Source organism: Cricetulus griseus, chromosome 5, assembly GCF_003668045.3.
Source record: "Cricetulus griseus strain 17A/GY chromosome 5, alternate assembly CriGri-PICRH-1.0, whole genome shotgun sequence".
Classification (NCBI taxonomy): Eukaryota; Metazoa; Chordata; class Mammalia; order Rodentia; family Cricetidae; genus Cricetulus; species Cricetulus griseus.
In genome coordinates this window covers 136,536,031-136,563,743 of record NC_048598.1, presented here as the reverse complement: position 1 = coordinate 136,563,743, position 27,713 = coordinate 136,536,031, and the positions used below count along the sequence as shown (strand labels likewise).

General features: G+C 36.3%; 1 protein-coding gene across 1 annotated transcript in view; it reads right to left on the bottom strand.

Annotated features, from left to right (window-relative positions):
* Nucleotides 1-27,713, bottom strand: part of Mdga2 (MAM domain containing glycosylphosphatidylinositol anchor 2) — a 414,938-nt gene that overhangs the window by 161,591 nt on the left and 225,634 nt on the right. The window lies entirely within an intron of this gene.

Sequence of the window (27,713 nt, the reverse complement as noted above, 5' to 3'; positions counted from 1 at the left end):
TCCATGAGAATTTTTGCATTAATAATGCAATTGTATTTGAATTAAATTAAATGGGTCTACAAAGCAAACCAAGTGTCTGTCCACAAACAAGAGCTAAGTGGAGTATTAAAGATGGAATTAATGGGAACCTAGCTGATTCTAGGTTTCTGATTAATGCTTCAATCTTTTTGAAGGGGCTGTAGCATTTGGGTTAACATGGAAGGTTTATTGTCCCATTAGAGATTACTAGCCTTACTTTACTCCTATTTCAAATTATTTTTAACTAATGCTGACATGTAGGCTTTTACTACATTTTGAGACATTAATTCAAGTCAAAGAGATACCAGAGTGATTTGGGCAGTCAAATGTCTTACATGTATGTTCCTATGTTAATTTCTCCATTTATTCTAAGTTATGAAAAATGAGTTTTATAACATACATGATAGCATCTCATAAGTCAGATAATGTGAACATTAATTATCCTCTTGAAGTAAATATACACATTATAAGAATTGATCCCACCAAAATTCATGTTGAAAAATGGACACATTTAGGAAAGAGGCAATTATTAAATGATTTACTCAAATAATTTATTTTGGAGATATTATTAATAATTTAAAGAGTTTGCTTTTTTGAAGCATACTAAAAATATATCATGCAAATCTAATCAGTGTACTTTCACAAAACAAATGGGACCATAATATTTGTTTATCTTTCTTGAGAGTCAACGAGATAGAATAGCAAAAACGATCTTGGCATTTAACATGTATCAACTAAGTGCCACACTGACAGATTTTACATTTCTATTCAACTCCCTTAATAATCCTAAGGAGCAAATATTTAATATCAAAGTTTACTCAAGGAGAAACACTGAGTTTCCAGATGGCAAATACATTGATTTGACCGGAAATGAAACAATTTAAAAGAGTGTGTAAGGGACTGCTTTTGCTTATTCACTCCGTAAAACTCCCTAAAGCCACGAACATGGGTAAATGTAACAAATCTGAATATTAATTTCTAAAGTTTGAAACAAAGTATTTGACATTTTAGTATGACAAGAACAGAGTAGGAAGTGAAGGAGAACAGAGCCAAAGACAAACATTTGTATCTTGATTTAATATGATGAATATTCAAATATCTTAAAACATTAGGCCATTGTAATTAAATGCTTGACAATCTAAAATTATCATAAAAATTTAATACTATGAAAAGTGTAAAAATTGTCTTTGTACATTTGTTATTCATTGACTTAAAATCTTTAAACTTGCTAATTAAAGTTAGTAAAACAGGACACAGTTTTTTATCTTGACAGCTCAAAAATAGGTCTTTTTGTGAAGTACTTCAAGTTTTTCTAAGCAACAAAAATGGATTAAGTAACATTTTGCAATCCTTTTTTTCCATAAGATGTTTTGTTTGCTTTGGTTTGATGAAAAATTCTCACTACTTTATGCCATGCTGCCCTGCAAACTGCTTCACAGCATATCCTAGGTGCCCTTGAACTCATGATCCTTAGACCTCAGGCTTCCCAGTGCTGGGCTTATAGGAGTGCAATGCCCCAAACCTCAATGAGACTGCTCATCAGAGGGAAGTTTTAGGGAAGTCTGAAAACAGCATGATAGATTTGTTCAGTCATGGAACAGTCATGGCACAACATGATAAGGGCTTTTAAAAGATTATGTCTTTTTCCTATAAATATAGATAAAAATATCAATATTTAAAAGAAACAGCATGTTAGCAAGTAGTGTGAATAATTACAACTGCTATTGTTAAGTGGAACATGTTGCCGTGTGCTATAAACTATTTTATCAAAACAGATTTTATTCTCCCACCTCCCCAGTCACTATACGAGATGACAGCTCATAGTTTGCTTCACAACAGTAACTGTTTAATTATCCATGTGTATCTTATAACATCATATTCTACATGTCAAAATAGAAGTAAGAGCTTCCTGACTGAATACATGCACTTCACCGCTGTATTATCAGTATCCAGGAGATAGTCTTATACATAACATACATTCAGTAAAATATTTTATACCTAACAAATCAATTATGACAATGAGATAGTTGGGCAGGGATTCAGAGAGGAAACAGAGACAGAAATAGGGAAAACATAGGAGGAAAACAAATTCCTGCGGGGGCTACAGCTTCACAAGAGCAGTGGTTTCCCTTAAACTCACTACTACTGTCATCCTGTTATATTTTGCTTCAAATTTTACTCTTCCCCAATATCTGTGTAACATCAGCATATCAAAGGCTTTAATAGAAATGAGAAATATTAAAGCAATCTATATGCAAAATTCACTCAAAGAAAAGTGTATTTTTCATGGTATACATGAATCACTCCAGAAATGGTGTTTTGAATGACATAGTAACATTCATGTTCTACAGGTTTCACTGAGCAGCTAACCATAGTGTTCTTGAACAATCAGTTATTCTTCATTTACTTCCCTCTGTTTAGACATATGGGGTCCATGGGGTCTTCCAGCACTCCTGCACACCCTACATGTTAAGACTCAGTTCAAATATTATTACTTTCTTCTTGATTTATATCTACAGGCAATGCCTGTGTGTTTTCATGTACATGGATTCACATTACTGTGAGAGTGCATATGCATATGTACGTTGTGTGTGCAGTGTTTGTGAGTGTGTGCTCTATGTGTGTGTGTAAGCCTGAGGCTAATAGCAGGTATCTTCCTCAGTTTTTTCCTAGCCTTTGTATTAAGGCAGAATATTTCACTTGAACCCAGAGCTGTCATTACACATCCCTTGCATTTATGTAGGTACTGGGGACTCAAACTCTGTTACCCATACTTACACACCAGCACTTTCATCACTGAGTATCTCCCCTGCCTCGGATGTTACTACTTTCAACTTCTCTTGAGAAATTGCCTTTTTCTAGGGCCTGGAAATGCATTCTGCCTGGCTATGGGAAACCGGTGTCATTTGCCCCATCCCCATTCTTGGGATTCTGCTGAACATTTTCCCTGTTTTGGGGGGACAAGAAATCAGTCCTTTGTAAGCACTGTCTTTGATGTTTCTATTGGTAAAATATGCTGCCTGTCCTAACTAAGAAAGGAAGAATGGAGAAGCTGTGGAGAGCAGGATCGCAGAGAGTTACGAATCTGGGACTAAGTCAGATAATAGAAACAAATGGACATGAATCATGAGCATGTTTAAAAAACAACACATAGTAAAATGAACCAAATCTGTAATTACTGCCTCAAATAAGTACAACTTTATGAAAACTAAAGACAGCTTGGGTAGATTTATGATGCAGATATTGCCATTTGGAGGCTTCTCCAAGTTGAGAGTTAAAAGACCCGCTTTCTTTCATCTAAAAATATGAATAGAAAAGCTCCAAATTGCTTTTAAAACAGACAAAGAAGAGGCAATTTACAGGCACATAATTAATTGCATTATGAATTTTAAGATAGTTTATATAAATTATAATATGCATTATTTCTCAATAAAAGTGTATCAAATATAAGACAACAATCTGATATGTCTGTGCCTTGTGAAACACACATTTATTCAGAAAGTACTTTCTATAAAAATCAAATACCATGAAAATAAAAATACAGGTATATTTTCTGACATTGTCTATAATGAAATGTTATAGTGGGAGTTTCTACAGGCAGAGGACCTGGGAAAACCCTGATAAAGACCTGCTTCTTCTTCCAAACATTAAAAAACAAAAAACCCACAACTCGAATAAATTGGCTTTCTGACTTTTCTCTTATATCACAGACTGTAAATGAAAAAAGAATGAAAAAAAAAACAAAAAGGGAAAATGTTTTTTATGTCATATTGGTGAGGAAACAGTGGGCATCAACTCTTCACTTTTTACTTGGAAAATTTCATTATTCAAAACACGTAGGTCCATTTGAAGTCCAAGAAATAATAATAACATGAACCAGAAATCAGATATGCTTGTGCACTTCCTGGCTGGTGCTGAACTTTAAAAGGAATATGAAGATGAAAGGTATACTTTGTTTTTAAAATGCAGCAAGGAGAATTTTCTACAGTAGGCTAACCAGACCCACATCTTAAAGACTCCTGACATAAATATGGCAATAATGCAATTCTACTTGAAAGTTTAGGAAAAATAGTTTATACTAGATGCGTATATTCTAGACTGGAAAGCATAATTGACACTAAAATATAAACATAAACAACAAATATAAGATTTCAAAGAACTAATGGGTTCATTGACAGGATCTCTGGAGGTAAGAATTCAAGAAATAAAGAAAAAAGAAAGACCAATGCAAAGTAAATTTGCAGATGTAACTAATGAAAAGGAGAGCTAGTGATTTAGTTCATGGAGAGCCCTTGCCACACACGCACACAGCTCTCCACACTAAGTCTCCAGTTCCAAACACACAAAGGCAATAATGAGATGAATGAAGGAAATCAAGTGACTGTGTGCATATGTTTTCCCTTCAAAAAGGGAAGTTTTTAAAAAGAGTGAAAATATCTTTTTTTTCATTATTAATATTTCATTTAACTTTTATCACATGTGTATGTTATGTTTGTGCAGGTGTCTGAGTAGATCCAAAGAGGGGGATGGATCCTCTGGAGCAGGAGTTACAAGCAACTGTGAGATGCCTGAGTAGGTGCAGGGAACAGAATTTTAGTCATTGCCAAGACCAGTGTGTGCTCTGAGCTCTTGCCCAAGTTCACAATTTATATTGTATTTGATGGGAATTTTATATCTTATGTAGATTTTGATGGAACAATATTATACTTCAGGCAACAGAGATTGACAGATTTAATTTTGCATTGATGTGGATCAAATTCAAAATTCAGACTCCATACTTTTTTTTTGATTTTTGAGACAGGGTTTCTCTGTAGCTTTGGAGGCTATCCTGGAACTCTCTCTCTGTAGACCAGGCTGGCCTCAAACTCACAGAGATCTGCCTGCCTCTGTCTCCAGAGTGCTGGGCTTAAAGAATGCACCACCACCACCTGGCCGCAGACTCCATACTTTTTAGAAGGCAGATATTCTATCACATGGTTCTTTCTATGTTCATGCTATTATTCTCTATCTTTTAATTGCTATTATATTCAGAATAATTTCATAATCCATATATATATATATATATATATATATATAGAGAGAGAGAGAGAGAGAGAGAGAGAAAGAGAGAGAGAGATTATACTCAAATATTGGAGTTTTGATGAATCACAGAGATTTAAGGGATGACTAAATATAATGCCATTGCATTAATTGTGAATAGGGCATTAGTAATGACATCTTATACTTGGCTTTGGGATAATAGAAAGAAGCTGCTGGTTAAGTACCATCACCTGCACACATAACATAGACCTACTTGTTTCTCTTCCATTCAAAAAGTATACTCTACTGAGGACATAAAAATTTTATCACATAATCTCTAGTTGAAAATAAGTATTCTATAGTATTGGAAAATTCTGATTACTGCTAAACCTCACAGTATATTTTAAAAAATCGCTACGATTTTGAAAATGGCCTTAATGTACCAAGACTGTAAGAACACATGACTAATGTGTTCAATACATACATATGTTCAATACAAATCAGAATTTTCTTCAAATGCAAAATAATTCCAATCTAAGTCCTGACAATAACTCTCAAAATAATAAATCAGGCTCACTTTCAGCATGGTGAGAAGTCATTGCTGGAATATAGTAAGAAACACTTGAAAGCTCTTTGGGGTGAAAATATCCAGATATGATAAAATTCCCTCACTTACATATGGACTTGCTGATATAGACTTTCTGGTAGACAACGCATTTAGTTGCAAACAATTTCTGATGTAAACCAGGAAAATTACAGGCCATTCGATACTAAAGAAGTAAATATTGTTACCAGGTGCTCCCTAGCAAGAGTTTATTTGTACAAATACAAGATGAACACAGGGGTAACTATATGATATGCATGACCTAGAACTTTTTGGCCACTCTTTTATTCAAATACTTTCTTGCTCATGGATCCATTCATCATTAAGACAATATAACACTGTAGCTAAATAGGCAGTTGAGGCTGTTCTTGAACTCATTGTCCCTTTGCTTCAGGTTCCTAAATGGAATAACAGGCTGCATCACCACGCCTTGCATTATTGTTATTTAAAAATATTCAGCAGTATTCAGGCTGTGGTAGCACACACCTTTAATTTCAGCCCATTGGAGGCAGAAGCAGACAGATCTTCCTGAGTTCGAGGCTAGACTGGTCTACAGAGTGAACTCCAGCACAGCTAGTACTACATAGTGAAAATCTGTCTCAAACAAAACAAAGAAACAAAAACAACAAAAAAATTCAGAATTTCCCTCAGGTGTAAGTAAATAGAACATATTTTACTCATGCACTGCCCTCTGGGTTATCCTTAGTCATTAAAATTAAATTGACAACTACTTTTCTCCTCAAAAATCCTTTATGATTTCTGAATTGATTTTTTAAAAATGCTGTCATGTGCATATCTCTACTAACATCCATTCTCTAAGATGGAATGTCTAAGTCTTACTGATTCCAATCTGTCTTCCATAGTAACCAATCCTTAGTGTGCATATTTTAATAAGTGCATCTGTGAAAATTCCCTATTTGGTTAGGGCAGGACTGGTTTGCAGATCTACCTAACAAATTTGCTCCATTGCGATGTTCACAGCCATTCATGAATGAGTTCACTCTACCACATCATGCAATGATTCACCTCCATTCAATTGCTCTGCTCTATTCAAATTTTCCCAATTGTTGCATCCTTTATTCATCTTCTGTGTCTCTGAATTAAATTATGTATAACTTGTTTTATTTCTGGCACAAGAAAATGTGTACCTCCTATCAGCTGTAGCTGAAACATGCTAACATCAGCACCAACACGTTTTGTCTTCTTATTGGATCCCATGCCACATGACATTGTACAGAGGTTCAGAGGGACTGTGTAAAGTCCTGTTTAATGTATAGACATGAATCAAAGTTACTAGGCAATCAATGAAGAAAAACTACTACTGAATGATTATCATCTCATGATTAACAGATGCTTGAAAATAAAACATACAACTGTAAGATCATTTTTTTTTCACATGAGCATATTTTCAGCTTAAAAATTTAAAAACATTAGATTTTTCTATTAGTAGTGATATTACTACATTTTACTTTGGTCACAAGAATGATATAATCAAGCAGAAATAATACACTGAAGTGTGGAAGAAAGCACTTGGTAGGATTGAGTAATTTGCCTATTCTATGACTTTCCTTATTTAGCAGTCAATAAAAGGCTACTATGATCTACACAAGAATGCTCATGTGGCCCTCTCTTCCAAGACTTGTGTCAGTTACAGTCCTGTTCACATGTGAACAAGCACTTATTTATAACTTGTCTTCACACCAGATGGCTTGCCTATGGTTTCTGTGGTAAGAATTAGCATAAATATATCATTGCCCTATTTTGTAAAGTTGCCTTTTGTGTTTACACTGACACATACTTTTTAGCATATCACCTTAATAAATTAGGAGATGCTAACAAGACAGTATTGACAGTGTTTTACAAATTTCAGAACAGAGCAGAAAGAAAGCCCCTGTTGCAAATACACAGGAGGTTGAAATATCCTAGGATCTACATCTGAAATTCTAAGGAGGTTAAAAATCATGAATACACACACACGTTCACAATGCTTATTTTTGAAAGTTGGGAAATCCTATTATAGCATCATTGTTAGGTGTTTGGAGCATAGGAGGACCAGCGGTACTCTGGAGGTAGCAATTCTGAAGGTTTGGTATTGGAGATGGAGGACATGCAGTGCCATTCACTGGGGAAGCTGGTTTGGCAGGCATCTTATGTGGCTGTTTCAACTTCCCTCTCCCAGCAGGTGTTGCTATGGCACAAGAATAGTCTCTGAGGGATTCCATAGACACAAAGTGTAAGAACAAAACAGAAAATTATTCTCGGCATCACATTCATACTTTTCCTGACACGTAAGCCAAAAGACTAGCTGCAAATAAACACAGGTCCTGTGATTGCTGCCTCATAGACAGCTAAGGTCAATTTTGGCAATGCTTGTTTGCTTCTCCAGTATCTTGAGTTACTATGATCTTTGCACAATTTAATTATCTAACTTGGGTTTCTAATAGAATTTGTGCAGTTATTACAATTAATCTCTGTTACGAAAAACTTCCTACTAACCCCCTTTTCCCTTCCTCAAATTCTTTCTTGGCTTTGTGTTTCTTATGCACCGAAATTCAAGAATGATTGGTGATTCCTGATTATAGATGGCAAGACCCATGAGCTGAATTTAATTTTTCTTTAAGTAAACAGGAACAAGATTTTTAAGCTAGCTAGTAACTCAAATTATGTGAAAATTTAGGAACCAAAGCTCATGATTTGTTATGAAAATATTGAGAGAATGAGCAGAAATACTTGGTGGTGTCTATAATAAGAAACAGGTTTCCACAAGAGCAACATAGCAGGTAAGTCCTAGAATATTTAACTATTGGCCATGAAAAGGATATTGCATAAAGAAACATCAACCCATAAACCTGTCTGGGAACTGAAGATCGATTTCTCCCAAATTATTGCTCTTTTGGGAGCTTCATTTCATGTTGGATATGCTTGAGATTTTGTAAAATAATGGAAGATAAAAATAGAAACCATAGTTATAAGGAAAACCTCAAAAGCTTTTGACAGTAGATGCTAAACTCTAAATAGAATATAATACAAATTAAAGAGGGCAGACAAGACAATCTTACAGAAAAATTACTAGCTAAATGAAGTTCCAGCTGGTGTAATCCTTTAATACCAGGTAGAGGCAGATGGATCTCTGTGGCTTCATGGTCAGCCTGGTTTACATAGAGATCTCAGGTCAATCAGGGCTACATAGTAAGTCTCCCCCGCAAAAAAAAAAAAAAGGTTTTGTGTGTGTGTGTGTGTGTGTGTGTGTGTGTGTGTGTGTGTGAGACACACACACACACAGAGAGAGAGAGAGAGAGAGAGAGAGAGAAGTTCCCATAGTTACTACAGTCTGTAACACATTTGCATTATTGCTTACATGTTCTTAAAAATGATGCCCATGATTTATTCAAATGTGTGCATGTTTTTTGTGTGTAGTATGTATGCATGTATGTATGTATGTATGAATGTATGTATGTATTTATGTGTGTGTCTACCAGCATATTCCCCTAGGTTGTTAGAAAGTGCATGGGACTAAGAAGTGACATCATATAAAAATATTACGCCTATGCTAGACTTAATATCTATTACTTTTAACAAGTATGTTTAAGGGTGTGGACAAGAGAAGAACATTAGGCCACTCACCACTTTCAAGAACTGTACTGTATCATGGAAAATGATAAACATGGATACTTCTTAGCATTTGCAATTGTTTGTAATAACTTATTAATTAGAAAGTTGTTTAAAATGGGATTGGAAGATTTGCAAGAAATTTAATTTTTTAATCATATTAGGTTAAAAATCTAGGGGCTCGAACAGCTGACTCAGTGGTTAAGAGCACTTACTGCTCTTTCAGAGGAGGATCTAAGTTCATTTCTTAGAACACATGTCATGTAGTTCAAAAACACCTGTAATTCCAGCTCTTCAGGATCCAATATACAATTCTTCCTTGTGAGAACATCTGCATACATGTGGAATACACGTGCATAATGCATACAAAAATAATCTACATCTTTCAAAAAATAAAAATAAAAAATAGACTAAAAGTCAAAACAAAGAGTCTCACCCAATATGAAATGCATAACCTTAGCAAAGGGGAGACAGCATTTGCTTCCATATCTTCAAATTTGGTTGCTGAAAGGAACACTTAGTACAAGTGTAAAGATAATGTACACTGCAGAGCAATGTGTCCCCTAAATATACTTATAGAGAATGACTCTTAAGTTGAGTGCCTAGATTTAAAGGCTGGTGAATTTGGAAACATTATTTCGTCTGCTCTTGGTTTACATAAAGTGAATACAATAATACCTACTTTACACTTCTCTATACCTATAGTGTATGTTTCCTTTATGTGTATACTATATGAAGCATAAGGAATAGGTATATAGCAACTACACAGTACAAATTAGCCATCTTCGTATCACTGGAATATTACTTATATTTTATTGTTGTACACATCTTTCTATATAAAGGGTATAGATCATATCTTATTGAAATCAGTTATCTCAACTATTGAGCACAGGTCCACATCCAACTAAACAAATGTTTATAGAAATAAAATACACACACACACACACACACACACACACACACACACAGAGAGAGAGAGAGAGAGAGAGAGAGAGAGAGAGAGAGAGAGAGAGAGAGAGACTCACACACATATATTTGCCATTTCCATATTGAGAGGATATAATACATTTATATAAGGATAAAGAACATCTTGGAAAGAACAATAATGTACCCAACAAGTAGGCAGACACACATCTAAAGGCATCCTAAAGGAAGATGCTTACATTTGTCTGCCATTAAAGGCAATAATTTGATTTCTATGTCTTGATAGTATCATAAATGGCAGGCAACATAGATATCCAGCTCTCGTCGTTTTTCTCTGAAGTAATGAGGTCTGGACATCCCTAAATAGATCCATTTCTCCCTTTTGAGGATGACAAAATGTCAGTGCTGTCCATTTTCAGAAAGGTCAGGGTGTAACCGTGAAAGCCACAGACTAGAATGTGAATGGGAGCTGTCTGATCATGTTAATTATGGTACTGCTTTCCACTGATGAAAAAAATCTGAATTAAGAGGAACACAGACAATTAATCATATACCAAATGTGTTTTGTAAAAGCATAGTAAGAGAGATGCTTCAAAAATAATCTAAAATTTATTTTATTTTCTATAGCAACAGTTGCTCACACCACTAAACCCTTCAACACAGAATGGCTAGAAAAATCAATTTACTTGTACTATGAAAAGGCCATTTGTCTCCTTATAGAACCCATGTGACATTGTTAGGCCTCTTATAAATGATCACTGTGGACAATGCCTGTAGTTTACAAATTCCCTAATTACAGCACTGATTGTGCCCCACCGGAGATGCCTTATTCTCTGGAAATAGACACTATTGCCTTCTTAATAAACATTTTGACATGAAATGAATCTGGCTCTTTTATGCATTATCAAGAGTAAAATGAAAGGGCGAGTGAACACAATGTTCCCTCATCAGATCAGGGCCACATGTTCCTTAAAGAAAATGAGGTTTAATTAACAGAACTGCTAGCTGATGACTGGCCAATTAAAAGAAACTAGGAGGAGAGTTTTCATATAACACATGGAGTCCTCACTAACCAATATTGTACAACAGCATGATTACATCTTATGATGCATTTTGCATTTCTGAAAGGTGTGGAATGCCACCATAAAAATGTGGACCCAATTTTCAAACCACACTGAGGCCCATGTAATGTCATCAACTGTGATGACAAATAACTCATTCTGATCTAATATGTGTGGGATATGTTTTATGTTGTAGTTTATTTTCAAACAAGAATATTTCTGTTAAAATGTCAACTAAATTATATTGTTTACAAATATTATTTTGACAGACTTGATGAAAGTGAACTCTTATGTGTCCTTTACAGTAATCTGTAATTCATTCTAAATGGATTTCAGAAAAAAAAAACATTGATCCACTTGTCATTTTATTATGTCTACTGTACACATTTAAACTCCCCATGCATTTCATAATATGCAAACCATCTTTTTTAGAAGTGTCATTTTATTACTCTCATTTCACAGATTTTAGTCTCTTCATCGGTACTGATGGCTATACAAAACTTCTGAGCTATTTGCTGTCATGGACTTAGGGGTAACCTAGTCTTCTCAGCTCTTCTTGTACACTGAAAGCCTTTGCCATCCATCCTTGCTGAAGCATACAGTCCTGAATCTGAGGTGCCTGTTAGGGTGACTGTCCCACAATGGGTCTTCATAGTCAGCCATATTAGACAGCTTCTCGAAGCTGTATACACATCAGAATTACTGGCATCACTGGTAAATATCTGTAGCTCCAAATCTTATTACATAAGCTCAATCCACTGGTGTTTGTGTGGAGAATGTAATTCTGCATATTGAATTGATCTGCATTCAACCTCTTTTGTAACAATTGAGGAGCCCTGAAGAAAACTACTCATGGTTCCAAAGCTGTGGTTTCTACATGTGAAATACTATCTTCAGGGTATGACATGGCATTGTAAACATGATCTCATAGCAAATGGGTGGCTTGCACTGGGTCTGCACAAGATTGGGCCTCTTTATAAGCCCTCATGGATGTGGGGGAGCTCACACATCTTAACTACTCAGAACCAAGGTTTGGGCAACTCAAGGACTTGGGATAGGAACAGTCATTGTCTTCAGTTGAGTACCAAATGGAGAGCACAGCTGTTCCATACATATAGTTTCAAACCTGTGGCCACTCAAGACTGTCCGACTTAAAATAAGAGGGTCATAAACTAAAACAAAAAGGCTTGAACACACTGGAAGAGTGGTAAATAGAATGTATCATATACATGCATGAAATTGTCAATAAATGAATTTGTTCAATAAAATAGAAGTTAAATCATAGTACCTGATAAAATGGTAGTGATTAGCTTAGAATTTAAAATGTAATAAATACTCCCAATATCATACTTTTAAAAAAGTGTCTAAGTATTCTATGTTATGTGGTATACAGCTTCCAAAACCATAAATATATTCCTTAAGAATGATGGAACATGTAATTTGCTATGTATTCTGCATAAGTAGCATTAATTAATTTAAAATCTTAATATGATGCTAACAAAATTTATAACTATCTTTTTAACATAGACAATGTATTATTGATGTTTAAACTAACTAAAGATGTATACACTCTCCAAACATAGGTGCACTTTAAAAAACCGAATCTTTAGGAGTATTGAGATGGCTTGGTGGTGTACCTATGATGTTTCAATATATGTTCACTGTAGAAAATAGATAAGGCATCTCCCTATTTGAGTGGCATATGAGACTCGCTTGCAGGCCCAACCTTCCTTATACTCCTCAGAGTGACATTTTACCCTCATTGTTTTCTGTTCCATCTTCAGCAGAATATTTGGTCATGTGATCCAACTCAACTGTTACCTGAATCCTCTCTAGACTATCTTAAAACCTGTCCACAGAAAGCCACCTGGACAAAGGCTTTGTCAAAGGCATGCCAATCAGAATTGCCAGAGGCAGAAAAAGAGAAGGAGATGTGAATGTGTAAGGCATGCTCTGGACTGTATTCTATGTCTGAGATTTACAACTCATGTTAGGAGATAGCTTCAGAGTGAACAGTTCTCTAAGCTTCTGAGCCCCCTTTCATTCTCCATTGGTAAAAGATACTAAGAATTAAGATGTGTCCTGGTTGTTCAAAAGTATGTTAGTAACTGAGACTTTCAGAAATCACTGTAGTGGTTCTCTTTGGGAGTCAAAACACTAAGTCAGAACAATAGAGGACACTACCAGGCTCTCTGTCTAAAGATGTTGTGGAAATTTGCAAATTACTCCATGTTTATTTTTAATTACTCAAAAATAAGTAACTTCAGGGCATGGTAGAATAGCCCTTTAGTCCCAGTACTTAGGAGGCAAGATTGAGGCAATCTCCATGGGTTTGTGGCCAGCCTAATCTATATAATGAGTTCCAGGCTAGCCAGTTATATGGTAAGATCTGTGCAGAAAACAAAATAACAATACCCCCATGCACACAAACAGACAAACAAAACCAAAATATAAAGTAAGAATTTAATGGACCCTGGCACCAATCACATTTTTAAATTTTATTTTAAAATATTCAGGATATATGTAACCCCTGGTTATATTACCCAAATACCACTTTAAGGACTTTTTGTATTTTCCCATTCTCTTTTCCAAATCTTAATGTTATTTAACAACAAATCATAAAAAATTTCAACAGTTGCAGAAACTAATGAGTCACTTCAGATAACTCAAATGTATATATTTGCAAGAAAATTTGTTAGGGGGAATCCTTTAATTAATCTTAGTTTACAGTCTAACTTGGAACTCTTGAAATACTTGGCTCAGACTTCTGACTTTGCCAACTACAAAATGAAACTTAACTGTCCAGGGGAAGGTCTGGAGAGATAGCTCAGTGGCTAAGAGCTTTTCCAGAACACTCAGGATCAAAGCCCAGAACCCACAACATGTCTCACAATCATCTTTAATTCCAGTTCCATGGGATGGGCTGTCCTCTCCTAGCCTCTTGGGGAGCTGCAGGCATGTGGTGCATAGATACATAGTAGCAAAACACTCATACACATAAAATAAAAAATTATGTAATAAAAGTCTTGGGAGACAGTTCAATAGAGTGTGTTGTATATCATGCAGAAAGCCCTTGGTTAAATCTCCAGAATCACAAAAAACAAACATATATAAACACATAAAGGAAGTTTTTTTTTTTTTTTCTGAAGCCAGGCATGGTGGTTTGTACCAGTTATCTCATTCCCTGGCAGAATGAAGCATGAGGAGTGCCAGAAGTTCAAGGCCTGTTTAAACAACATAGTGAGTTACAATCTAGAATAGGCTATTAGCATAAATGCATCCCCAAACAACACATTCCCTGTGGGTTACAACTGTTCCACTTAATGCCTAAATATTGAAAGATTTTGCCCTTATACAGACAGCAACCAGGATCAACCTTGGATGCCTCCTTATTTCCCTCACAGTTGCCTAATGTTAAAGCAGTGATGTCATTTGCTGTTAAGTAATTGTCTAATTTGTACAGTAATATCACTCCTCAAACCTTATGTTCTCTTAGAAAAAGCCAACGGTGGTCCTAATACTATAACTTTAAAATAACAAACCCTTATTTATAATCCTTTCTTTACAATAAACCAAAGGAAACATCTATTCCTTATTTGTTAATTAAGATAACTGTCATAATTATTTTTGACCCATGTAATTGACGGCTAAGATAGCTTTATATGCAAACTCTGGAACTAACTAATTTCCCAGTCCTTATTAGATTAACCTACATTTTGCTATATACAAATTCAAGTGGCCCCTATATCTCATTGCTTGCATCAGAAATGAAAAAGTGTCTGCTGTGCAAGCATAAGGATTGTCATTTTCAGCCCTGGTGCCTATATAAAATCTTGCCAGAGGCAGCAGCCTGAAATACCACACTAGAGTAGCATTGACAAGTGATCTCTGGGGTGAACTTGCTAGCTGTATTATCTTGAATTGGCAACCTCTGGGATGAAGGAAGGATACTATCTCAATAAAATGTTTTAAGTATAATGCAATCTAGAACATCTGAGAACAATGTTGGGACTTAGCACACATGAGCACCCATTCACATTCAAACACACAAATGCCCACATGCAGACCACACAGATAGTATACATAATTTAATTAGTGTTTTTTAAAGGACCAAGCCTATAGGAGGCATAATTTAGGCATGGTTACTTCTCTCTCATTAATTATTTTAATATAATATGGGATAAACTATAACTTTTAAGGTAAAAACTTTGTTCTGCTATTTCAAATAACTGGGTATTTCCAGATGATAATTGCAAGGATTTTATGGACAAAAATTAAGATATAAAAATGACTTATGCTCATAGACCTATTAAAGGATAGATTCCTAGTTTAATATAGCCAATTCTTCCCTTCATATAGATTATCTCAAAAACAGGTAGTTCATATCAATAAACTTTATGTCTCTCAAAACAATTTACAATTAAGAATTTAAAATTCCCTGACACTTTTATAAGTGCCACTGAAAAGATGCTTAATACAACTGTTATTTCATGTAGTTCTATAATGTTACTATTAGTCTATTTTAGAAGCTACTGAGAATGCTGGGGTAGATGATACCTATATTACATACCATATTTAAAGTGTAATAACCTCTCTGTCTTCTCCCAGCTCTCTCCTCCTCTTCTGCTCTCACTGTATGTTCTTTCTTCTCTCACTCCTTCAACATTTATTTTGCTTAAAGGAAAATAAGGACTTGTTTCCACTTCCAAATGCATGCATGAGACAACACCTGCTGATGGAAGTGCTAGAGTATCTTAGGTAACACATCCAGAAACTTTTTCACTGGGTGCTCCTCCTTTCTTTTCAAATGGACCGGCTGGAGGAGGGTTGTCTTCTTTATTGCCATTGCGCTTTCTCTCTTTCATGGTTCCTAGTTTTCCCACTATTTCCTTGTACTTTTTTGTTGTTGTTGTAGCTGTTGTTTTGAGACAGGTTTTCTCTGTTTAACAGTCCTAGCTGCCCTGGAACTCACTCTGTAAACTAGGCTAGCCTAGAACTCACAGAGATTTACCTGCCTCTTCTGGGATTAAAGGCATGTGCCACTACCACTCAGCCTCCTTGTACATTTTTTAATATTTGACTTTTACTCTCTTCTTGAATAAACTTAATTATGTCTAAATTAATGCAATAACCTGTGAAACCCATGTCTTAATTCTGACCTTTACCTGACATTAGGCCTGATTTTCTAATTGGTAGAAACATCAAGACATATTATACCCCCTAAACCACATTACTTTTTATCTAGTTTATTGTCCAAGTTGGCCTTGGACCCCACATTCTAAAGAAGCAAGCAACAGCATTTTAAAACCATAGAAGCACTGAGCTCCAGGAGGGAGCTAAGAATACCTCACCCAAGACATTGGTTTTTCATACATGTGATTGTGTGCATGTGTGAAAACAAGAATCAGAACACATGTGTAAACAGAATCTTGCACATAAGTTCTATATGCAAAGGAGAACTGTTTTTGCTCTGATTCAAGTTGGAAGAAGGAAGAGGGATTAAATTTCTTAGCTGCTGAGTTTCCTTCTTCCTGAAATTCAGCTCTTAAGAATGTTGCAAATAAAGTGTAGCTGCTATCAAAACACCATTTAGAAATGAGCCATCTACTTAACCCTTTTACTGTATAAATAAATAGCTTTGAGACCCAGTCAACTAAAGGTCTTAAAACTATTTGTGGACAATTTGTCCTGGACCGCAGTGTGGGATCTCCAATCCTATACCTGGCCTGATGTCAATGAGGATTGACTTCATTCTTGAATTGATTTAGCAGCATTGGTCATTGGCTCAACTGCCCATCTTCATAGAGTTTGAACATCTTCAACACATCACAGATTTTTATCAATCTCTCCAGCCAAGTAAGGAAGGCCTACCACCATGTGTAAATGCCAAATGGCAGCTTTAGTATTTTTTTTCTTATATTCATTTTTGTTTCATTTCCCCAGACTTTACCTGGAAAGGATTCAAATGATTTTGTGCGATAGGAAGTAACTAAGATGTAAAAATGTTAACTGACTTCCAACATGTAGTTCATGAGTTTTTGTGTTTTCTGAAGCTATGGCTCTCTCCTCCAAACCATCCAGCTTGGAACTGCTTGTCTCCACTGTCTTCATTTTACTTCTTTTTAATTTTTTTATTTATCTTTATTTCATGTACACTGGTGTTTTTTGCCTAAATGTATGTCTGTATTAAGATGTTAGATACCCTGGAACTAGAGTTTCAGACAGTTGTGAGCTGCCATGTGGGTACTGGGTATTGAGTCCAAGACCTCTGAAGAACAGCCAGTGCACTTAAATGCTGAGCCATCTCCCTAGTTCCTCATTTTACTCTTAGAAATGTTTCCTTCTTTCTCACAGGATCTGTTAGAACATGACCTATCTCTCTCAGAGTGCAGATTCCACAGACTGAGGAAAGTAGATCACATTTTCCCATGGTTGTCTCTAGAATAGCTGAGAAACTTGTGCTGTGGCACAATAGCAGCCCCTGACTTATTGTCCTAATATGACATTGTTCCTCCATGCTTTGTTTTGTTAGTAGGCTATGTTGAACGAAACCATGCAGCATAAAACTTCCCACCACCCCCCTCAAAGATTATAATAAAGTCAAGAATTCCCCTTTGTCCCCGGGATTTTCCTGAAGGAATTTTTCTGGGACCCTGTCCTTAGCTGTCTCATTAATGAGCTCTCTTAACCTTACTTTATTTTTTTCTTAATCTTACTTTAAGCTACCATTTTTTGACTTTTTTTTTATTAATTTACCTTTTACATACCAATCCCAGTTCCCTCTCCCTCCTTCTGCTCTCCCCCACTTCCCCCACTATGCCTCTCTCCCATCTGCTCCCTGGAGAGGATAAGGCCTCTCCTAGTAAGTCTACTAAGTCTGTCCCATCATCTTGAGGCAGGACCAAGGCACCTCTCCATCCCCACACCACTGTGTCTAGGCTGGGCAAGGTATCACTCCATGTAGAACGGGCTCCACTAAATCAGTTTATGCATTGGTGTTGTATCTTGGACCTACTGCCAGTGGCCTCATATATTGTCACAGTCGCACCATTATCACCTATATTAAGGGAGTCTAGTTCGGTCTTATTTGTTAGACCTGAGTCAGTGATCTGTCACTAGCTTGGATCAGCTGATTCTGTTGGTAAGCTATCCTTTTAAATGAGGCTCCTCTCCAAGTTTCAAAGGGAAGTATCTCCCTCCCTTTAAGGCCTTGTTACACTCTTTTTAATGCTATTGTACCCCTTTTTTTTCTAATGCCCACCAAACTCAAGGCCTGATCACAGCCCTCCCCCCCAAAAAAAAAAAGCTAATTCTGGAAGGGCAATGATGTATCAGTTCCCTTGCAGAGAGGCTCACTGTAGCTCATTGATAGTTAGTGTATCTGAACCCCTCCCCCAACACTTCCTCATAATAGAAAAGCAGTTTTCACTGTTGAGGAAATAGAAGATACATTTTCTCTGCCCAATTTATTCATTATAAAATCCTTGATCACCTCATGTTTCCCACCAATTTCCCTATAATTGTGTTAGAAGGAAACACTTTTGATGAAGCATTGAAATCTCTGGCTTGGGTGGAGACCTCACAGTCCAGATGGGCTGCTTCTGTCACCTGGTCCATTGATCAACCTTAGGAGGGTGGGCTCTAAGTCATTCTGTTGGGAGTCATACAGCTTGGCATGAACCTTTAAAACTTGGCAAGCCACACAGTTATAGAACTGTCTTTTGATTATAAATGGCTTCTAGAAGCTTGAGCACCCAGAAGGAACAACATGAATCAGATGTCAATCCTGTGTTCCAACCACAGGCCCTCTTACCTAGGTAACCCTCCCTCACCCCCACCATCCATGAACTTTTTACCCTGCCAACATCCTCCTTCTATAGTTTTCTGACATCCTACTTAAACTAACACCTGGCTCTTGGCCTCTTCTCCCCCTCACCTTTACTCTCCTCTGCTGACTATATAAGCTAGCCTTGGGAAAAATAAAATTTGCCACCTGATCAGAATCCTGTCTTGTGGTCATTCTCTCCATGTCTCTTGTCCCCATTCCCCTCCCTGGATATCTTACCCCAGGTTGCTGTCCCAAGGGTCGGGACAACTACATCATTCTAGAAATAAAATTGTTGTTTTTAAATGAAATGCTGCAATGCTTCATTTTTCTTCCCAGAATCTCCACCCCTAGTGCAGTACCTTACTGGACCTCCCTCCCCCAACATGTGACTATTGGTCAACCATGTGCCTAACCTTCCCCAACAGCTTAAGCAGTATAGCCCTCATTCCCCCTTTTCCCTCATCTTGGCATTTGTAATTTACATCTTGGTTATCCTTTAGGTTTTTCTTTTAATCCAATAAAAATGTCCCTGAACTAGTGTCTTGAGTTATTTTATTAATGAGACTAAGAACCCTAATGGAACCTTGATCTGCCCTTTATCACTTGTTTACTTTTTAACCTCTGAATAGTCATCCAATATTAGGCCCCTAAAGCATATGTCATACCTTCTCCCTCCCTCTCTCCCTTCTTTCCTTTCCCTCTTTCTTCATTTCTTTTGAAAATTGTGTTCTAATAAGATGTAATGATATATTTCTCCCTTAAGTCCAGTGCCTCATTCCGGATCAAGCTGAGTTGTGAATTGTCCTTCAGGGTTCCTGCTGATCAGGGTCATAGACATTGTCCTGTGTGTTTTCATATTACTTTAGTAACACATTAAAGCAAATGTCGCACTTTGTCAGTTATTAAGATTATTCAATTTAATCACATTGGAATATTACGAATTAGATTCTGTACTTTTATTGCTTCCCAGAGCCACTTTCCTCTCATAATTATTTAGCAAATATTTTAATTGACTATGCACTGTATTCATTGGTTATTTCTGCAGTTGTTGCTACTTACAATCACTTTCATTTCCATTTAGCCTTGCTCCTCAAAATTTAATTACCAAGGCATGTACACTATACTCAATATCATGGCAGGTTTTCTGTCTTGAGTCAGACAATTTCAAAATTTAGTGGGTTTTCAACTGAAGTGTTTTCACCTGCCATGTCCCACATTCATTATGTATTGTTTAGCAACATCTTTTAAATCATTCAGCCCATTTTAAGATGATACCTAGTAAGCTTTTTGAAGACAGTTTTATCCTAAAATATTCAAAGCTTTCTTGACCAATTGAAACTTGGGTATTAAAAACAGAGGAAAGGGAATAATTCCAGATGGCACAGTCTCCATCAGATCTACAATGAGAATGATTAAATAAAATATTTTATGTGAAAAACTGAGAAGAAACTAAAATATTAAGAAAAATGTGCTACTTTTATTTAACATTCAATTTTGCCAACTGTGTTATCTATTCAAAGCCAGAATGAAGGTAAATCACCTACATCTCCCTTGCTGTTGATTTGTTTCTATGCCCCATATTAAACTATACAGAACTAATGCAAGTCAGCAGAACTCTGATAAATGTTTAATAATTCTTGAAAGCATTTTAAATTTTAATACAGAGCTTTCAGATTTTTAATAAAACACATTTATGGAACAAAATGCTTTCCTCAAATAAACAATGCTAACAGTAAAACATTCTTCTTGGTAAGATTTATGTACCTCAATATGAATTATATAACAATCCTCTGTAACACAGGTTGATATGCATACTATTCTTTCCAAAGGACAGATGAAAATGATGTATCTCTGTGTGTACTCTGACTCCAAAATTTCCTTAGTCTGTGCACATACTTAAGGAAATGGAGATCCTGTGTAACAGCAGAGTTTCTCCCTGGGAAATCCACTGAACACAATGGCCTCTTAAAACTCTAACAGTAGTAGGCAGAGAATTGGTCAGACTGCTGTTCAGGTTGTACTTTCTGCAGCTGTGTCCATCTCCATCCTGGAGAAGAGGAGATGGGAAAGGCCACAGAAGTATGATTGTTTGCAGGGGACAGTTACCCCACTGATACGATGGACCAACATTATGCTTCACCTTGGTCTATACTCAGGCCAGTTAAAACAACCTGTCACCAGCCTATCTGAGGGAAATTAAAATGCATGAAAGACACACTTGGTGCTCCCTTCCTTGCTCATCACATTGAGAGAATAATCCCCAGGAAATTAGTATTTTCTCTGGAATCTCCTGCTGGGAGAGTAAACAACTGGTACCTTCATGGCACCCAGAGGAGGAAACTGCATACTGGACTATGGTTTACCACTTTCCTGATAGACTTACAGGGAAGACTTGGAGACAAGACAATGCAGAAGACTGCTTCAGATGCATTTTGCTTTCCCTTTAAACCCCACACTCACATCAGGACTCTTACTGGATGTCTTTGTCCTTCTTCAAGTCTGTGTTAGTATTCAGGCATCTGTATGGTCCTGTCCTTGAGGTTCTGACAGGATATGCCCTCAGCTGCAATCCCTAAGAGCACCACCTGTGCACATACACTATGTTCCCTTTTAAAAGGGCCCTGCCCGCCTCCCATCCTTCTCCCTCTCTTTCTCTCCCTTTATCTGTTCCCCCTCTCTTTTTCTCTCTACTGCTCCCCTCCCCCTCTATCCTCTCTCTCCCCCTCTTTCCTCTGTCTTCCCCTCTTTCCTTTGTCTTCTCACCTTCTGCTCCTGTCTCTGGAGATCAGTTTCCTCCTATCCTTTTCCCCTTTTTATGATCTCTTCCCCCCCACAAAAAAAAACTAACAAAAACAAAACAATAACAACAAACCCCTTTGCTTGAATCCTGTTGCAAGGCATCTTTCTCTCACATGCTGCTTTTCTTAAATTACAACAGTCTGACCATACTGAATAAATCCCCCTTTTGGTTTTCACTATTAATTTGACTCCTTTAATTGGTTTACTATGGAAGGGCAGTGGTTGAACTGTGTTTGCTAGCACACAGACCTAAGTCTGGTAGCACTACTTGGAAATAAATACACAAATCAATCTTTTCAATCTTTATGACTTAAAGACTAGATTTAATTTGCATGAAAACATCTGCCTGAGGATGGTGTGGAAGTGGCCAGTCTGCTGCCCAAAAGAAAGAAATGGCCTCCTAACCAGGAGATTCAAAGTTTTTTATTTCACTTTTAGTAATGCTGTAGCTGTTTTTTTTTTTCATTATGCCTTTTAAGGCACGTGTGTGTGTGTGTGTGTGTGTGTGTGTGTGTGTGTGTGTGTGTGTGTGTGTATTATATCTCTCTGTTCATATATACTTACATGTACAGAGGGATGAAAGAGTTATAAACAGCATAATAGCAATAAAAAAACAATTGTATGTTATGGATAAGAACCGAGGAATTAAGTAGTCACAAAACAATTTCAGGAATATTTGCAGCATTACTTAGTTCTATAGTTTGGACCACTCTGGCAGACATCAGTCAGCTTAGCAAGGTATTCAGTAAAATGTGCATTTGAAGGAAGTACAAGGGAAGTCTCAGACTTCCCATCAATCTTTACAAAGAATATAAGGTGTTTTTACAGGTAAATAATAGCAGTTCAACTTAATTTTCTAGCAAGTCCACATAGCCCATCTGTTTAGTTATTTTAATGAATACAATCTCAGTATTATAGCTTAGAGGTCAGCATACTATGACCATTGGGGACATATCCTTATTCCCTGTTTTGGAAAATAAAATTTTAGTGCAGCAATGCCTGTCTATTCATTAAGGCAGTTTACCTGTTATACTAAGTAGAATATATGAGAGAGTAGACTGTTGTAGCTAAACCATATACACAGATAGAGAGGCTGAGGACTACCACCAGCTTTTCACCAACCCTTGTCTCCATCGTGAATTCAAGGTTCATAGCTTTTATGTTTTGGGGATTAAGAAGGAAAATTATTTTTCTCTGTCCAGTAACTTGGACACCAATTCATAAATCTGAACTGCAGGTGTTTTCTTCTAACCAAAGCAAACAGCCCACCCCTCACTACAGTCTTTCTGTAGACATGTACTTTTAGTCAACAAAATTCTCCAGGACTCTTCTTTTCCTTTTGAAATAGAAAGGAACCAAGAAGCAAATCCAGTGAAATGGGCTTAATCAGTTTTTCTTTTGCTCTCATGTTCACTTTTGGCTCTCATTGATTGTGCACCACAGTCCCAAGCTAACAAGCACTATCCTTGCAGGTGTGCAGACACTTGCTCTCTTCCAGAACTACAGTCACTAGATGGCCAGCAGCAACCTGACATTGTGAAGTCATTTCCAGGTGGTCGTCACTGTGACTGTGCACTTATGTCTCTGTATCTTGCTTAACCCATAAACCCTTGTTTCTTTCTCTATCATATAAAATCTCCTTGTACTCTTAACAAGAGAGAAGCACAACCCTTCTGCTGTATTTATTCACCAGATGTCTCCCCTGCTCCCCAGAATTCCAAAGAAAACTGATTTTGCTTTCATTTTTTAAGGACTGGTATACATATTTCTGAGTTTACTATAAACACACAAGTTTCTTGAGTCATGCAAAGGAATACATGCAAGCTGATGAGCACCAGAGACTTCACTAGGAAGTGAGGGGGGGAAGCAGTAGAATATTTTAAAGGAAAACTTATGAAAACTAAAATTCTATTCTACCAATTATTCTCATATAAAGGAAGAACAGCTGATTTTACCTGCTGATAATTTAGGCTTAAATTAGCATCCATTTTTTTAGGAGGCACATGAAGAATCTATATTTCACAGAACTGAATGGTGACACTTAGAGTTTGATACATTAAATTTGTTACTCAGATATTTACAACAATGCACAGAAAGTAATTTAGGTTGCCCAAAGTCTAGCCTAAAATATAGTTCCAGCAGTGAAATATTAAGACTAAAGTAAGGTAATGTGATTTTTTCTCAGATTAATGCTGATGCTATAAACATGACACAAGTAGCAGCTTTACCACTTCTGAGACCTTCCTCATCCTCTGTTTGTTTCTTCTGCTTTCTTTAAGATTCAAATCAAACTTCAACTGTCTGTGAGACTGTCCTGTAACTACACTGTAGACTCAGAGCATCTACAGACATCTGGTCAAAGTTCAAGTAAAGTGTCTGGCTCCTACAGACTAGATCAGGCAGGGTACTCTGCTTTAGATGACCTAAGAGCAATGTCTGTCTGTACCAACTGGATATGGTACAGAGCCCAGTGTGGGGTTGATTTAGTAAAGGAATTGGAGATGAATGGATATTTAAATTGAGAAAGCAGCAACTGGTTAATACAAGAACAATTTCCAAACTTACAGAACTTTGTGTGTGTTTGTTAATATTGAACTAAATTGAAATAATGCATAATTTATGTCATTTACACTGTCATTTAGTATCCTTTAAATGTATGAATAAACCATGAAACAGATATAGCTTCTCCACAGTTTTTCTAAATATAACTTGCCAGTTTTTTCTAAATCATTGTCTTTTAAAACCATTAGTGATTCTGCAAACTACAAGTTGCCTTCTGGGATTTTTCCCATTTCAGTCAGTCTTAAGTGTTATCTAACACATATGCTGACTATGGGTCTGTGATTTAAGAAAGATTTCTGTGCTATGCAGAAAGGTATCATGGCAATAAACCCTCGTCTTATTAAGTGTCTTGTACACATCCCTGGAGACAGAGTAACAACCAAGAATTAATGTTAGACTCCTGTGTAATACTAGGCTCAGAAGGTTTAGAAAGAATTTTAAAATATCACCCTATAATGGTGTAAATTTAATGTAAAATATTTAAATATCATAAAACCACTGACCATCTAGCCACTGCTAAATTCCCTGAAACAGTAATAATTAGAAAAACCCCAAATAGAGAAGACATCCACATATAGACATTTTTGATTGTCATTTTTGTAGTACAAGCTTTCTATAATGGAATCACATGTCCAGTTATTTATATTTATTTATTAACAATTGCTCCATTTTCTTGAATGTACTCACTCAACCAATTCACCTAAATTCCCTCTGTTCTCAGGGCTTTTATTATATTCGAATAGTCTGAGACTTTCTTTTATGGAATAGCTTGTGGACCCTCCTTAGTCAAATGCTGATTTGGTTTTTTTTTTTCTTTTTGTTTTTTTGTTTTTTTGAGACAGGGTTTCTCTGTTTAGCTTTGGAGCCTGTCCTGGTACTCACTCTGGAGACCAGGCTGGCTTCAAACTCACAGAGATCCACCTGCCTCTGCTTCCCGAGTGGTGGGATTAAAGGTGTGCACCACCAACGCCCAGCCAAATGCTGATTTGTAATATATCTGTTTTCATATTGAAGTGTCATTTTGAGTGTAGAATTCTATGATGTAGAGATAATCTTTTTAAATGGTATGAGTAGAATCCCCAAATCTCAGCCATGAGAACTGTGTAGACAACTCTGGTGTGTCATTCACTATAGGTAATGTGATAAACAAGCCAGACTTGGTATGAAGAGCGACACACTTGTTAGTTTAAAGATTATCTTCTCTATTTCTTCTCTCAAAACTCAATTTCCTGGTGTCCAGATTCATGAACATAACAGTTGTGTGTTAAAATAAAACCCACTGTAGCTGAACTTGACTTAATGCTCTGATTTTTCCCCATAAAACCTCAACAGCTTGTGTTAAAAATCTACATTTTAGTTTCATTTGACAAATTACAACATCCATCTGTCCTATATTGTCCTGAAGCTGAAACATTAAAGCAAATACATCTACTGTCATGTCAGTAGAAAATTGAGAAAGAGCAAGAGGGGCCAACAGTGCTTGTACTAAAGAAGTAGAATCAGAAAAGACAGTAACAGTAGTGTGTCAGATGCATAAATTTGATCATAGTTGTATTAAACAACTATCTAATGGGTTCTAACTATGTGTCATGTGTTTTCCCTAATGGTAAGACTGCATTGAACATTGCAGATGAAATCTATTTTTCACAGAGTCCTCCTTGAAAAGCATCTGTGTGTGGCAAGAAAAAGAAGGCATAGAGCATATTTCTAAAAATCTTAATACAGGTTTTATTTCTAGTGTTGTGGTCCTTAGAAATCAAACCAATAGTGAAGATGATTTATTAAAATTATTCTAATGTCTATTAGGCTGTAATTGAACAAAAATCTGTTCTCTGACCAACTTGAATTTTCCTTTTAGAATCTCTGGCTATTTTATGAATCGAGGTTGGGCATTTTGTCTTTGTCATCCACAATACCTAGTTTCAAACACTCATATGTAGGTACCATACTTAAATGACTATCAGAATACATTCTGGTAATAATTCTCTTTTTTCTATGATGTATTTTGTTTAAGTTGAACAGCCAATTAGTCATGTTTCCTTCAAGTAAGTCTGTTAAATAAAAGCTGTGGTGTGTGTGTGTGTGTGTGTGTGTGTGTGTGTGTGTGTGTGTGTGTGCGCTGATTAGTTCCCAAAGAAGAAATGAGTGAACAAAACAGGAAAAGCAAACAAAGAAAGCAGGGTGATGGATATGGTAGAAAATTCTGAAAAGTTACCCTTCAAAAATACTCTTACTCTTAAAAGGAAATCTTACATGGATGCCAATCAGTACTTACTCTGTTGCCTACCACACTAATGTAGGCAGTACATGGATATCTGTTGATTGAGTAATTATGTATCAACAGTTTTTCATCAAAACCACAAATAAATCTATCCGATCATGCTAGTTCAAATATTTAGAGATCAGGTGGAGGCTTTGCCTAAGCTAGGATAACAATTACTTTTAATGTTCTAATTTCTTTTCACATAGATTATGTGTCTCATAAAAACTAAATAACCTTTAGAACACGAAATTAAAAAAGCAAGCCTTTCATATGGACTTTTAATGGCAAAATCAATACAGCATGAACTGCAATTGGGAACCAAGAGAAGGCACAGAGTTGCATGTGAATCACGTGTGTAAAAGAGTCAAAAGGCTGCCTGACTGAAAGGGAAGAGCCAGCTCTTAAGCACCTGCAAACATGGAGCTTTTCTCCTGTAACCAAGCTCTGTGAGTTCAGTTTGTAGTCCTCACCCACCACTGTGGGAGAATCCTTAGTTAAAACAATCTGGTGACAGATTGGCAAAGCACACATAGGTCTTTAAAATACCCGAGAGTGAACCTACCACATCCTCTCCAAAAAACACTGGACTTTTCCAAGTCTAGAGGTAACAACTTAAGACAATAGAAAAGGACAGCACATTTTCATTTTTAGCTTTCAAAGAGTTCCCCTTCAATATATTTTTGTATTTAACAATTTGGTTGTTATACTATGGTATAACAACAAGACGTCACACTGGACAACAACTTTAATAAAAGGTTTCTACTAGTAGAAGAAACATTAATTTTTTAAAAAAACACTCTTAAATTACCTCTCAAGGCTTATGTCTTAGATCCAAATAGCTTTGTTGAATTTTAAATTTAGAAAAAGACTTCAGCCTTAGTCACTGGTTTAAGTTTATTAATAATATTTTTAGTGCTATAAGGACTGTGGCTAATGTAAAAAAAAAGCTGGCATACTTTTACTTAAAGCTTAACTTTGTCACTGCTATTGATTTAATTTACACAATTTTTATAGAACCTCATGCAA